The sequence below is a fragment of the Mya arenaria genome, chromosome 12, assembly GCF_026914265.1.
Source record: "Mya arenaria isolate MELC-2E11 chromosome 12, ASM2691426v1".
Classification (NCBI taxonomy): Eukaryota; Metazoa; Mollusca; class Bivalvia; order Myida; family Myidae; genus Mya; species Mya arenaria.
The window spans coordinates 2,775,001-2,787,234 of record NC_069133.1 but is presented as its reverse complement, the minus strand read 5'-3'; the positions used below and the strand labels follow the sequence as shown (position 1 = coordinate 2,787,234).

The window sequence follows — 12,234 nt, the reverse complement described above, 5'->3', positions numbered from 1 at the left end:
CTTTAAACATGGTATGCAACTTTAAACTAAGTATGTAGCTTTAAACATGGTATGTAACTTTAAACTAAGTATGTAGCTTTAAACATGGTATGCAACTTTAAACTAAGTATGTATCTTTAAACATGGTATGCAACTTTAAACTTAGTATGTAGCTTTAAACATGGTATGTAACTTTAAGCTTAGTATGTAGCTTTAAACATGGTATGTAACTTTAAACTAAGTATGTAGCTTTAAACATGGTATGTAACTTTAAACTAAGTATGTAGCTTTAAACATGGTCTGCAACTTTAAATATAATATGCAGCTTTAAACATGGTATGTAACTTAAAACATAGTATGCAGTTTTCAACATGGTATGTAGCTTGAAACTTATTATGTAGCTTTAAGCATCGTCTGTAACTTTAAACATAGTATGTAGCTTTAAACATGGTCTGTAACTTTAAACATAGTATGTAGCGTTAAACATGGTATGTAACTTAAATATTCTTTGTTAGTCATTAACACAGCAGCACGACTTCAAACTATAAAGTCCATAACTACCAGACCGACTTCCATAATTATAGTCTAGTTCACAGAAATTTATTAACACCAGAATGACTTTAAACTTCAGAACTCATGTATATCGAAATGACCTCATTTTGATTTTTTTTCTTCGCTTGACAAAATCATTAGCATAAGCTAATGAATATCAGATAGTGCACAAGCATTTACACCGCATTAACAAAAGAAAACTTGACTGAGTTGTTGTAAATAAAATCGGTTGCAAAGTCGCTTTCACTGTTTAATGTTTTCAGCTTGATGTATGCGTGTAATGTGATACGAAATATTGATTTAAAGCACATTTTTTAAATGGAAGGGGAATATATTTGTGATTTTACCCTACATAATGTACCCCAACCATTAGATCAATTGCCTTCGTTTTTCATCAGCTCATAGAAGTGGCGAATCTTGGGTACAAAACATGCCAATACTGCTATTGCTGCAAAAATATGAAATTTCAACATGCGAACTCAATTTGCCATACAAAAAGTCCATTAAATTTCAATAAAACATAATCATGGCACATGAAAACTATAAGAAGGAGCAATATTTTTTTGGAGAAAGCCCATTCTTCTCCTGATTTAAAACCCAGTCCGCAATCTTACACAGAAAACTATATAAATTCTGATGAAAGCTATTCAATTTAACACTTAAATTCACTTTCTCAATCATAAAGAAGACGGGGTTTTTTAATCAATAGCCTTAAAAGAGTTTCAAATTTTGCAATTCTTTCCTCCATGCAAAACGATCTATCTTTTGTAACAAAGATATGAACAATATATGATATGAGATATTTATATAAATGAGTAAATTAGATATCGTTCTTAATAATTAAGTTCAATTATCCATTTTTTCATTATCTTTGGAATTTAATTCAAATATAATCACTTAGTCATAGTTCGTCAATATTAATGTCTCTCTGCAAAAACAATAGGCAAGCGCGCTGCATAGAAATTTTTTGCCCGTTTGCGTGCATTCAGCATAAATGCAAATCAAAATTCGATCAGTCCTTCAATGACAGGTGCTAGTTTACTTGCCGCGTATATAGGTCTAGAAGCTGGTAAATGGTTTAACATTTCGGCCAATTTGTTCTATTCATGTCAACGTTATACTACACAATGAATGTCTCGCGTAAAGGTTGGGTTGAATGACTGATTTTAAATTATTCACTTCAAAAAAATAACGAATATATACAAAGTTTAATATTTTTTGAATAGTCTAACAATCCTTATAAATCAAGTTGTCGTCGGAGGATAATAACTCTGACTGATGTAAGGCAATTAGAACATGAATTCACAGAGTATTACCTTGCAAAACACATAAAATCACTTTAAACCACATTAATAAGTCATTGGAATGTTTCTATTGTAGCGCCAATATGCATAGCATTTCAAATTTCACTGTTCTATTTGGGCGTTCGTGTTACCAGCTTTAATAAAATAGTATCAAATATAGGCCATAAATCAGTTGACTACCGCCCGTTTATTGTCTGTTAATTGTCTAAGGACTATCAAACGGTTAAAATTGGGAGCGAACTATTTTTGATGACACAGCAAATCATGCTAAAGGTTATCAAGTTGTAAATGCTGTGCAAGACTGAAATAAAACTCAAATTTAAAGGAAACATACACTCCATAAGTAAATTGAACCTGACTAAAGACAATGGAAATGATCTGCCATCGAACGAAAACAAATTAATCTCAGGGCATAAGTTTTCCCTGTGAAGCCAGTCCAGGCACAATTGTAAACTCTGCTTTATCCTAAGACAGCATTCAGTGTGTCATATATTAGTAACTGTTTCTAAGACAAAGTACCATAGCGTATTAATGCTGTTTTTAAAATTCACAATCCTTCTTATTTTAATGAAAAACTTACCACAAATTTGTGGAAAATGTGCATTTTGTGGCTGTGGAACTGGACGTACCTACTTTTTCGGTACGTTTCAGTCGTCTACAGTATTCCTACAGTAAAACAGTAGCGGTAACCAGCACCCTTGAAAAATTGGTCTGCATTAGGCGGCTACGGTAGCGCGTCGATGAACGGTAGCGGTATTCGAAAGGATATGTATGTTATAGTCCAATATAATATATCGTGCTCCTTGAACTACAGCCTTTGGTATGGCCTATCAAATGTGTATTGACAGACAGCAACTGGCACTAGCAAGACATTAACAGGTAAATCAATAATAAATTAAAAGTTAACATGTTAAACCAATATCTAGTAGCAGTTAAATATTATCAGTATGAATCTACTGAAATAAATTTGTCACTGCATACTAATAACATTTAACCTGCTTAGTATTTGAGACAATTGTTTGTCTATACAGCCAGCCACTGTTTATATCTATCGATTCACATGATTCAATCAATAACGGCTGCCGGACTGCAGACTTACCAAACAAATCAAAGGCAGAGTTGAAGAATAATGCCATTCCATTGGACAACATATCATTTCGAACAGATCAAAACAGTGTACAAACCGAATGTAATGAGTATTATGTGGCTTATCTTGTTTTGAGGACTTCTCTGGCACCAATTAATCGAAACTTTTAAAGTCCCTTATAACAGGATTAAGCTAAACTCACTATTTTTGTTGTTCTATAATATGTGTTATATTTATTTCTTTAAGAGTTTTTAGAAATTATATCAGAAAAATCTGTGTGCTTATTAGAAGAAACCATTTTTTATTTAACAAAATCCATTATTACTATGTATTTTGGCTAATTGAAATAAGCGACTTAAGCATGTTAAGCTTAAGAAGTTTCGAGAAATTGGGGCCAGGAAGTTAAATAGGAATGCTTGAGATCTGCTGTAATTCTAACAATATTTGAGACTACTTTCTCAGCTGCACTTGTTTATATTTAAATATAAGTTTTAAGTTTATTCAGTAAACTCATGTCATCACGCATGACAAAATGAGCATTACGAACATATTATACAGTAACACATAAAGAGGCTTTGAAAACATGTACTTTAACCATAATATAATAATTAACATCATGGCATATGAGCACAGCATCAAACAGTTTTCTATTAAAGTTACCAAGACTGTCGTTAATCACGTTGTTAACTATTACAAAGTTTTGGACAATCGGCCCATTGTTAAACAAGAACCGTAATTCTGTTCGATTTGACCTGAAAATAAGAGTCAATAGTTTCAATCCATCATCTATATCAGGGGTCTTTGTCCGCGCGTTGAAGACTTTTGTTATTACTTGATGTTTGCGATTATAATTGTATTAATCAGGAAGCGGTCCTGCCTTGTAATTATGGAACAAACAGTTAAATGATTTTGAATTAAGATTAATGACCGCAATGTCTGCTGGTATTTTCTGCAGTTTCAATATCATATTCTTCCTTATCAATTTATAAGTGTTCCAATAAATTCTTTATCGAGACAAATATCTAGACAATTTTGTGATTTAAATTCGTAATTTTGGAGATGAGCATATGAAAACAGACGTTTTTTGTTCTGAATTAGGCAGGAACAATAATTAGATTTTAAATCTCAATCATATTGCATCTTGCCGGAATTGTATACGAAATTAGCGGTTTAGTGCAGAAAAACCATTCTGTCTTACACTTTTATAAGCAAGTGGTACGATTTCTTTTCCATTTCCACTCTGCAGCAAAAGTTAACGTACGCCTCATTCATTTTACATGATTGTTCTAATGTCATTATCTCGCACAAGTGCTAAAAAGTTCATTGTCAATTTTAAGGTCACATTAGCAATTCAATCCCTTGTACAATTAGACCATCTTATTAATGAAAGGGACACCGGCCTTTATCTTTACTGACTACCAACACGTAATTATATGCCAACTAAGATCGTGTCCGATATATCCACGGGTTCAGCGCAAGTTTACCACCACGCGATCATAAATCAGTTATGTTCACACACGAACAGCGACAGACTACGGAATCCCATTAGGACAATCGCAATCCCGCCCTTCGCCTTTTGAAAAATGTCCAAAAAAAAAAGGAATTTTTGTTTTTGATAAAATATTGCACTTCTGATACAATTCGTCCAGTTCTTAATATAATGAATGCTTTAGGGCGTCCAAGAAAAATAGATGCACAGATTTATAAATAATAAATAAAGCGTCTCCAGATGCACCGAAGTAAATGTCAAATTTATTTTTACTTAATTTGTTCAGTACTTAAAATAGTAGAATACTCTAGGTAGTGAATAAAAACGATGCGCCATTACAACAATAAATATGTTTTTCTCCAGACAGACTTATTAAAATGGTGCATCGAAGTTATTGTCATACATTGTATTACCTTTTTTATCGTTTCCAATGAAAACACAACAGTTTTTCTATACAAAGTACAAAACATCTGAGGAAAAAGATGCGAAAATGTAACAAACAAATGTCGTGTTGTTGATGTTGTTGTTGTTGTTGTTGTTGTTGTTGTTGTTGTTGTTGTTGTTGTTGTTGTTTTATGTGGCAATTTATGAGGCGAGTTGTGGGATCGCGATGACCCTAATATGTTCTGTTACAACAGCGCCCAACGGTTATATCGATACGTAACCGTATATTTGTTTATTTGTTAAGCTTTTCCAATGATGACATGATAGTACATCGAACAAAAGTGTTTATGTATTGTGAATCTCCTATTGTCATCGCCGTCAGCATTACCTTCCAAAACAAAACATCTGCCGTTTTTACCACTTGAAATATAAACTCCATATTAAGCACTTCAAACATCTAACATATTTCATCAAGTTATTTTCAGACTCAGCATACCTCATATTCAGAATTAGATCATAAGTGCAAGAAAATGTTTTTTTTTACGTGTTCAATACTGCGGGAAATAAATTAAACAACTATTACTATGTAAAATTAAGCGCTTTGTCTGGCTACAAAAATAATAGCTAGGGTAAACGAGAAAGCCAATGACTTGATCGATGATACACGACCCTAGTATTCACGAATATAATGTGGTTGGTGAGTTGAAATAAGAGAAGAAAACTGCAAATTTAAAAGAAGTACATCAAATGTCTTAACAGATATGCTGTGCACCGAATTCGCATTATTCAAGCTTTCAAATTGGTATCTTTTTTGTTGGTGTGAATTGTGTCATGTGGTCCTGAAAGTCGAAGGTTTCTGTCAGTTCATGAATGATACTCCTTCAATTTGTCAATGTTAAGGCACATCTTTCAAATTTAATGACATAACGACGCCATTCTCAGCAACCCAAAATTGAAACTGATTACCGATTGTGAGCATCATGTCTTTAAGAGAAAATCATATTATTTATTATGCACTTGTTATTTCCTCGAAATTGAGCGCACCTGCTTCGTTATGTTCGTGAAAACTGAAGAACCATTCTCCATCTTGATATCATTCGGAACTCCTCGACCATTTTTCATCGAAAACAAGCTCGGATGTATATGGACAGTTTACAATGTCAGAAATCTATATAGTTTGACTACGATGCAAGTAGATCGCGTAGTAATTTCAACTTAGCAGTTAAACATTATGACCTTACTCTCGCGTGTTTTAATTATTTTAATTATTAATGCAATTTAAAACCTAACTGGCAATCAGTTTAAACTTAGTAATACAATATACACGTAAAACACTACTATTAATTAATACCGTTATTTAAAATGTTACAAATTACTTCTACTGATGTACCGGCATACATCCGAGGTTGTTTTCGAAGTGTTCCGAACGTCGTGTTAGAGTACTTCTCACCATATACAGCATTGCCACTTCCGCCAACAGCATTCTTATGGTGTTACATAATATGCTGGCAAATTAGCAATATACAGAACCTTGAGTGGAATTAACTTTAGTTTGCAACCCTGTCCTAACAAAGAGGCTTTTTATTACCATTCAAACAACATTAAATGAATTGTGTTTCTCTTTTATTCTTGATGTTTCCCAACTGATGTGTATATATTGTTTTTGTTTCCAATTCCCATGTAATAATTAATATTGAACCGAGTAAATTAACTTATTGTAACCTTTTTCTGGATAGAATGTTGGTCAAACAGCCTGTGTTGATCTAGCAAGCCGAGGCTGAGGCAGCTCTCAAACTGTGCAAATAGCCAATGTAAATAGACAAACACGGGGCTGGAAATGTCTTTTGACAGCCAGTCGATGTCGGCTGGAAAATATGCTGCCGTTCAACGGCTTGCAATAAAGCCTTTATATGGACTGGTCTGTCTATTTGCCAACAAACAAAGAAGTATACACATGTGCTTGTTGCTTGCTACAAATGCGGTCGCGTGTCGATCGATCATGACATTGTTATTTACAAATAAAGAATGAAGATAATTAATGCCAATAAAAACATTTACATTCACAAAGTTACATTTTTAAATAAGATGAGAAAAAGAATACATCCGAAATCTAACAATGGCCCAGTTGTTAAGAACTTTGTTAGAGTTAACAACGTTGTTAACGTCATCGTTGTTAACTTTTAAACAAATATTGCTATGTAATGTTTACATATACACTTATGATCAGCAGTATTCCTAACAAGAGTTCAGACACTAATTCAGCTGTCCTTGTTTTATTCAAATATATGAATACATCGTCAAATATTTTACCTTTGAAAGGTAACAACGATGTCGTTAATTCTTACTTTTTAAATGTAAGTGGAAGTCTGGGGGCCTTTTTAAATAACGATCTTAGTTTATTTGAGTCTTTAATGTTAGATCCATTTTTATTTTTTTGCTACATACTTGAAACACATTCAAGACACCCCTTCAATGTAACAATTGTCTGGCTTTCTTGTATATGGATTTTTTCTCATCCAATATTGATACATCATATTGTAGTTCAATATTTTCTAAAAAATATCCCGCGCCTTCTTTTACAATGCTGTCAAACCCAACATCATGTGTTTTATTCCAAACTGGTTGGATCGAAGGCATCGCATATTTTTCTCTTAGAGGAATTTTGAAGATGGGTTTTGTATTCAATCGCGATCGATTGTCTAGGACTTCAGACAGATCCTTCTGTTTTGGGGTAATACAAATTAGTTGACGCTTTTACGGAAAGTCATTATTGTAAACAATGTGGATGTAATCCAGTCCAGAATCATGCACAAAGACAGTGCCCCTTTGGGACTGAATGTAAGCCAAGTCGGGAAAATATATTTCATAATTTGCAGGGTAATTTCCATAATTAAGCAATGTTAGGCACACTTACATAAGTACACGTTACCTGTTCTTTTATCTATTTTAAAAAGTAAATTTTTAATTTCTGCAGCCTTTTTCCGTTGTACAAGTATTTCAAATACAAGTTGTTTCAACGTTTGCAAAGACACTCGAAGAGAGCTTATAAACTGATTCGAGAAAACGTGTATATAACATTGCGAAAGTTTAAGGTTTTCAATTAGACTCAAACTTAGAAATCCATGTACCAGGAATGTTCTTGTATTTGTAAAACATTTGCACGCATGTTTTGCCAGCATATGTCATTTTAAATATATAAGGATGTCCATCAATGCTCTGTGTTTATTTGGTCTGTTAAAATTGATTTTTGAATTCTGATAAGTATTCTATATTGAGTTTTGTTGTTGTTTGCCCTTCCCCTGCTGTTGTTTACACCCTTGGTATCATTGTGATCCCTCTTATTGACGTCGATACCCGTCTTATCGCCGTTGTTACCCCATCGGTCAGCGTTATTACTCACCCCTCCCATCGCTGTTGATACCCCACCAATTGCCGTTGATTACACATCTGTCATCGTTATCATCTTTACTATCGCAGTTTACCCCCTCAAATCGCCGTTGATTACAATACTATCATCGTTGTCATCCCTATTATCGCCGTTGATTCCCCTTGCATCGCCGTTAGTTCCATTACAATCGTCCCTCTCATCGCTATGAGTTTTCCTTCCTGCGCTGTTGATTACACTCGTGTCATCGTTGTCACCCCTCTCATCGCTGTGATTTCCCCTTCCTGCGCTGTTCATTACACTTCTGTCATCGTTGTCACCCCTCTCATCGCTGTGATTTCCCCTTCCTGCGCTGTTCATTACACTTCTGTCATCGTTGTCACCCCTCTCATCGCTGTGATTTCCCCTTCCTGCGCTGTTGATTACACTTCTGTCATCGTTGTCACCCCTCTCATCGCTGTGAGTTTTCCTTCCTGCGCTGTTGATTACACTCGTGTCATCGTTGTCACCCCTCTCATCGCTGTGATTTCCCCTTCCTGCGCTGTTCATTACACTTCTGTCATCGTTGTCACCCCTCTCATCGCTGTGATTTCCCCTTCCTGCGCTGTTGATTACACTCGTGTCATATTTGCCTACCCTCCCACCGCTGTGATTTCCCCTTCCTGCGCTGTTGATTTCACTTTTGTCAGCGTCGTTAATATAACCCATCAATTTGGAAATGACTGCATATGAATTGCATTGGTAATGACAATATTCCCTAAAAGCAAAAGTCTTAATGCATTTATCTCTTTATTGAAATGCGATATGTGTACCATTAAGACGATTAGTGGGCTATTTTAATATTTTTGTTTAAGTAAATGCAGGCATTAACTTGTTAAAAATTTGTTATTAGATATCTAAATAGGCATTATGAAAGATAGGAGAGTAATTAAAACCTCCTTCTACTGCGACTTTATGGACACATTCGTTTTTAACCGTACTGGTTCGCTATTTATGAATTACAGCTATTAACACTTCTCTTTAGAGGTCTATGAAAATGTTATGCAAATGGAAGCAAAATAATACATCAAATAAAGAATAAAATAATTATAAGAATGCAATTTTAGACCTGACGTAGTGTCACTGTACTGTCGTACGTCAAGATCAACATAATATTTGCGCTTTTTCATGACTTTAACAAATAATTGTATTTGACATAAACGTACAAAAAATAAGGAAGGGTCGGTGTTTTTCTTTACGATCTTGAGTAAACCAATATTAATGATTGGATTGACCGCTTCGAGATTAAAATTCCAAATCTCCTTACGAAATCCAACTGACACCAGTGCGATGGCACATGTTTGAATATAATAAAAGCTAATATTTACATTTGAAGCTTATTTGAAATAGACTTTGATGGGATTGTTTTAACAACTTTAATCGGTGAACTCTTACCAACTTCAAGTACGACTGTACTTTAAACAGATTCTAATATGTTTTAAAAATGCACAACAAATCACTTCTCTTAACCGACTTATTAATTATTTGTTCGTTGACATTAGAGACGTTATACAAACACTATGTGTACGTGTACGCGTAGCTACAATACGTGTAGTAGGTGCAGTTGAGTTTGAACGCCGTTTGCAAAATTTCACTTAAGCTTTAGTCTTGAAGGCTCCCCTATACTCGCTAAAATTACTTTCGTCCTGCTTTTATTCATGTCATTTTAAACATGTACAATGTACACATACATGGATGACGTAGTACACAAAAAGTAGTCCACACGTACATGTACCCGTATAAGTAGGGTTTCGCAACATCTCTCATATTAGTTTTATAATTTTAAGAGGTCTGATTATTCGCCAAATATATTTTACAACGATTGTGAAACGAGTATTAACATGACGTCTTATCACTTGTGTTGTATCAATGGCACACGTCATTTTTGTATACTGACGTTTGACCTACGTAGCCACCCACCTGCCTAGCTTGGCCATCGACAAGATTTCAACTTCAGCGCCTTGCCATTTTCTATGTTGGGAACTTGTGATTGGTGACCATCGGTCTGGAATAAAACCCGCATGTGTTTATTTCCATGAATATTCTGCTTATGTGTTGCCATTCCGTGCTCTTTTGTAGGAAGAATCCTCAAACCTAAACTGCTAAAAAATGTCTATATAATGACAAACTAATGTGCTTCCTAATGTCGTATTTGTTTCCCCAAGATCTTATTCTGTAGTGGGTGGGCAGTAAATATCCATGTAATTGGTTCTCGTAGGTAATTTGCCTGGATCTCGTGACTAAACTTAATAGTACTTCACGACTTAATTTAATTACTGGAAACCTTATATCCTACCAGGTATGTTCGCTCCTTTCTCTTCTGTTTCTAATTGTTTTGCGGACATTCATTGGCCTGCATCTATTATTAACGTGAAACAATCAGTCCAAACACAGTTTTACAATGACAATTGGAAATTCTCATTCATCGTTGTGTCTGTGCTAGTAGTTTTATGTGATCCAGATTTACATTGGATTTGGGCTGTGGGATGATATCAGTAAAATGTGCTTCGAAAATAATCTTGTAAATTGATTTCTAAACCACGCAGATGAAATCGTATAATGCACTCGCATTAAGATTGATCGGTTTATTTGGATTGTGTAAAAGATTTCGATTTGTTTGTGGATTCACACTTTTGTGAACGAGTCTTTCATTGGATATCTGAAGTCTGGCTTGTGAGGTAACATAGCCGTTCACTATTACAGCGCTATTTCCGATTTAGTGTTTGCCTTACTTCTCAGCCAATCAGGGGCGCTATTTGTTAAATGTTTAGTTGCTCATTTGTGAAGAACCGTTAATTATTGCCGAAGACGACGCATTATGATAAATAAACTGGATTTAACTGTGCATGCGTTATTAGCCACGCCTACCTTTGCATTTGCTGAGGCGCAAGTGTCAGCGATGACTTAAATGACGTCACAATATCTTGGGAGAGGGAGGGGGGGGGGGGGGTCATGCCGTCAATGACTGGCCTTGACAGGTGCACGGCAAAATTTTAAAGCTGATACAAATTTGACGGAGCTAACACTAAGTCGGTTAGAATTTATTAAGTATTTTCTTCGTGAATAAGAAACCAAGGTCGCTCCGCTGCGCCCCACCCCCGTAGGTTACTTATTGACGAACACAAATACTTAATAAATTTCTAACCTGTGCATAATACCGTTTCCTCATTATAATGATGTTCTATCTGACATGTATATACTTCCGCGAAAATTGATCCTTAATTTCCATTTTCTTATAGACAGACAGACAGACTTTTTTATTAAGACTTGTATAATGTATATCGTCTTCATATACATACATATTTTCATATAACTGAGAGAACATTATGTAACTGGAGTTTTCAAAACTGTTTTAAGGGCATTCTGGTAACACCGAGAGGTAGGGCTTTATCCTACGAGTACAGTTATATAACAAAACTTGCTGATGAAACATTGTAGGAATAATGCGACTTTAAGTTTAGCTATCAAAGAAAGAAAATTCTCGGAACAACATTAATATTGTTTGAAATAGGTCCTGGGCTGGAATTAATAACATATATCAAGTCTTTTCCCGAACTTTACTCGTTTTTTAAGTAAGTAGCTCAATGGACATATGGCTTATTATCATAATAGTATTGAAATTGCATATTTTTTATTGATGTTATTGCAACATATAATAATGCAATAATTAATTTTATGTTAAAACTCTTTTGTTTTTGTTTAACTATGAATATTTAAGGAAATCGACTGAAGTTGAGAACTGAGGTTAAAATGTTTATGATTACGGACCCAGCACAGTCTTTTCAATTGCTTCCTTTGTGATCTTTATGGGCGAAATGAAGAAAACCACACTGCCTGTTAGTAAACCTGATATTTTAACATCAATGCAAACAAAGGTTATAGCATGTTAATGTTTATACCTGATGCTTATACAACTATAATAAACCTTCATCTATGAGACTGTATAAAAAGTAATAAATTTTAGGTCTAGGTTACGCATTGTATTTGTTACAATTATTATTTGATTACTAAGTAA

At 34.6% G+C, this 12,234-nt stretch overlaps 1 protein-coding gene across 24 annotated transcripts in view; it reads left to right on the top strand.

Moving 5' to 3' along the window:
- The window catches only part of LOC128211285 (dopamine receptor 1-like), a 342,707-nt gene that overhangs the window by 319,524 nt on the left and 10,949 nt on the right, over positions 1-12,234 (top strand). The window lies entirely within an intron of this gene.